Raw genomic sequence first — 4,017 nt, forward strand, 5'->3', positions numbered from 1 at the left:
ATATGAGCCAATGAAAGCATGAGTGAATGGATGAGAGAAAAATCAGAAAAGGAGGAAAGCAATGACTGCATGAAAAGATTTATCTCATCAGTAAATCTAATACTAAAAAGGGAATCTTCCACTTTCAGGGAATCTAGCATTAGGCAAAACTTGAAGCCAGGGTACAATCCACTACAGAAACAGCAGCGGGGCCTGATGAAGCTTCATTTAAGAATGCAAACAGAAGTTTGCATACTTTATAGGTATTGACTTTTTTCCCAGAGAAATGAGCAGTTATAAATAATGGTATCCTTGTTAATATTTTAAAAGAAGCCCAATTTAGACTTCAGACTCTGGCATAATGATGCAGACCCCTATCTTACTGCTTCTTTGTATGCATGTGTGCCAGTTTGAATGTATTGTGTCCCGCAAATGCCATTGTCTTTGTAGTTTTGTGGGGCAGACATTTTTGGTGCTGGTTGGATTTGCTTGGAATGTGCCCCACCCAGCTGTGGGAGATGATTCTGATGAGATGTTCCCATGGAGGCGTGGCCCCGCCCATTCAGAGTGGGCCTTGATCAGTGGAGCTATATAAATGAGCTGACTCAAAGAGAGGAAAGAGAGTGCAGCTGGGAGTGATGTTTTGAAGAGAAGCAAGCTTGCTAGAAAGGAAAGTCCTGGGAGAAAGCCGTTTTGAGGCCGGAGCTTTGGAGCAGATGCCAGCTGCCTTCCTAGCTAGCAGAGGTTTTCCGGACGCCATTGGCCATCCTCCGGTGAAAGTACCCGATTGCTGATGTGTTACCTTGGACGCTTTGTGGCCTTAAGACTGTAATCGTGTAGTGAAATAAACCCCCGTTTTATAAAAGCCCATCCATCTCTGGTGTTTTGCATTCTGCAGCATTAGCAAACTAGAACAGCATGCATGCTTATTAATGATCATTTTAGAATGATTTGTAAAAGACAAGTAAGAGAGCAAAATGGTTTCATTTCACCTCTGGAATCAGAGCTGACTGAAAGGTTTAAGATCAAACAGTGGAAAACAAACAGCAGGATCTAATAAAAATTAATTCATAACTTCTTGCATTTTAGCACATCCCTGGCCACACACATATTCTCATACATATAACTGGGGATAGAGAAGTTGGCAGCAGCTAGTATACACTAAGTTTCAAGATCATCAACGGATTGAGCTCTTCCATCTTTATACAATGCTCTCAAAGTAACTCAGATTTTTCTCAGGATGGTAGGGGCTATGTAGCATCACCCTTACTCTAAGAAGAGAACAGTTGGTAGAGAGAAGTCCAGGTTAAAGGGGACTTGGGAGACACTTGGTTGCCTTCCCCAATAGAAGTTGAGGTGCAGAAATGCAGAGAAATAATACCTTTAACCTGGAGAAGCAAAACCATACTCGAAGGAAGCATCATTGACATCACTACCCACAGCACCACCCACAGTGACAGCAGCAGCCGCCACCACCACCAATACCTGCAAATGGGCACCAAGCCAGCAGCCAAAACGAAGGCTTGACTATTGACCTGAAGAACTTGAGGAAACCAGGAGAGAAGTCCTTCACCCAATGTAGCCATCTCTTTGTGGGCAATCTTCCTCCTGACATCACTGAGGAAGAAATGTGGAAACTATTCGAAAAATATGGGTAAGCAGGCGAGGTCTTCATTCATAAGGACAAAGGCTTTAACTGCTTGGAAACATGAACCCTAGTGGAGATTGCCAAAGTGGAGCTGGACAACATGCCACTCCATGGAAAGCAGCTACATGTGCACCTTGCCTGCCATAGTACATCCCTTACAAGCAGAAACCTCCCTCAGTATGTGTCCAACGAACTGCCTTTTCTGTGTGTGGTCAGATGGACAGGGCTATAATCACTGTGGATGATAGAGGAAGGCCCTCAGGAAAAGGCATTATTGAGTTCTCAGGGAAGCCAGTTGCTTGGAAAGCTCTGGACAGATGCATTGAAGGCCCTTCCTGCTGGCCACATTTCCTCGACCTGTGATTGTGGAGCCCATGGACCAGTTAGATGATGAAGAGGGACTTCCAGAGAAGCTGGTTATAAAGAACCAGAAATTTCACAAGGAGCAAGATCAGTCACCCAGATTTGCACAGCCTGGCTCTTTTGAGTATGAGTACACTGTGCACTGGAAGGCACTCACGAAGATTGAGAAGCAGCAGCAGGACCAAGTGGACCACAACATCCAGGAAGCTCATGAAAAGCTGGAAATGGAGATGGAGGCTGCTTGCCATGAGCACCAGGTCATGCTAAGGAGGCAGGATTTGATGAGATGCCAAGAACTTCAGAGGATGGAGGAGATGCACAATCAAGAGGTGCAAAAATGAAAGCAACCGACAGGAGGAGGAGGAAGAGATGTGACGGCAACAGGAAGAAATGATGTGATGACAGCAGGAAGGATTCAAGGGAACCTTCCCTGATGTGAGAGAGCAGGCGATATGGATGGGCCTGGTGGCTATGGAAGGTGTTATGGGCATAAACAACAGAGGTGCCATGCCCCCTGCTCCTGTGCCAGCTATACTCCAGCTCCTCCAGGACCAGCCACTATGATGCCAGATGGGATCTTGGGATTGACCCCACCAACAACTGAAGGCTTTGGCCAAGCGGCTACAATGGAAGGAATTGGAACAATTGGTGGAACCCCTCCTGCATTCAACTGTGCAGCTCCTGGAGTTGAACTTGCTCCAAAGAAACATCACCAATACTAATGGAGTTGCAGTGTCTAGTTTCCGAAAACCCTTAAAAGAAGGATGCTTCCTAACTAGCCAGAATTCTACCAGGGAAGAGTGCTAGGGATTCCTCCAATTGTTAGGTTTTCCCTTTCTGTATTACTCTAGGGAGACCTAGGGCAAAGGAGGGAGGGTGGTATTCAACAAATCAGTGTGGTATATTGTGTAACAAATTAATTCTGTGTGGTGCATTCCTGAAATCTCAAACATTGAGGGTCTGAGGAGAATCATGGCAAAAATGGATCCAGTTAGAACCCCATTAATGGTGATCATTCCATTCTTTGTCCACCCTGTTCTGTTCGCTTTCTTATCCTTACAGCTCCTGTCCCCCAATCTGAGACATTGCCACATATACCACAAAAACCAAACGTCACCCAGCGAACGTGGCCCCATTGCTCCCTTCACTCCCAGGAAAATGTCCACAGGGATCACAGACAGCACATGTACACTTCTGTCATGGCCCATATATTACCCCTTAATATCCTAAAGAAATTTTCTCATAGATTTTCATTTTAGTATATCTTTAAAAATATTTTGTATTAACTTGCATCCATCTTTTTCTTGGGTGAGGACTACCCAGGAATGGCCCTTTTTGTGTGCGTGATGTTGCTGTTCATAGCTTATCTTGATAGCCTTAGTAAAATTTTGAGAACAGGGCTGGTATATGCTGAAGGTCTGACCATTGCTGTTAGCCTTGCCTATCTTAGGTAGTTATGCTGTGCATTTCTTATTGGTGTACCATGTTTGATTTGTCTCTGATACCTTAAATTTGGAGTTTTTCTGAGAAATGGAGTAGCATCAACTTATCAAAATACATTTTAAGACTTTTAAAAACAAACAAACAAAAGTAACTCAGAGAAAATAATTTCTCATTCTACTCAATTGTCAGCATATTTAATAATTCAGAAAGGAGACAGCTCTAGTGCTAAGGGATAGGATGCTTTAGCTGACAACAATATAGATATGTAAAGCAAGAACTTATAAATCTATCAGAAAAGGGAAAAATCTAAGAAATTTATTATGGAACATGTGGCTATGAGTCAAAAGCAGAATGAAGTATGATTGCTTTTATGCTATCAATTATTTCTATATAGGAAGCAATTTCTTTATATATATTTTCCTAAAAAATCCATTTTCTGATGATCCAAACTCCCAGAAATTAATAGAAATATTTGTTCCTGCAGAATTGTTAGCTATTTGAGAAAGTACTCAAGACACAAGAACTTGGAAGGGACCTACCACTTCTATCATTTAACCTTTTCAAACCCTGTCTCTTCTTCTTTC

General features: G+C 42.9%; 1 pseudogene; it reads left to right on the plus strand.

The window, feature by feature from the left end:
* Positions 1 to 1,343: 1,343 nt before the first annotated feature.
* LOC119505438 lies at positions 1,344 to 2,712 on the plus strand (annotated as a pseudogene).
* Positions 2,713 to 4,017: the final 1,305 nt, after the last annotated feature.

The sequence above is a fragment of the Choloepus didactylus genome, chromosome 10, assembly GCF_015220235.1.
Source record: "Choloepus didactylus isolate mChoDid1 chromosome 10, mChoDid1.pri, whole genome shotgun sequence".
Classification (NCBI taxonomy): domain Eukaryota; kingdom Metazoa; phylum Chordata; class Mammalia; order Pilosa; family Megalonychidae; genus Choloepus; species Choloepus didactylus.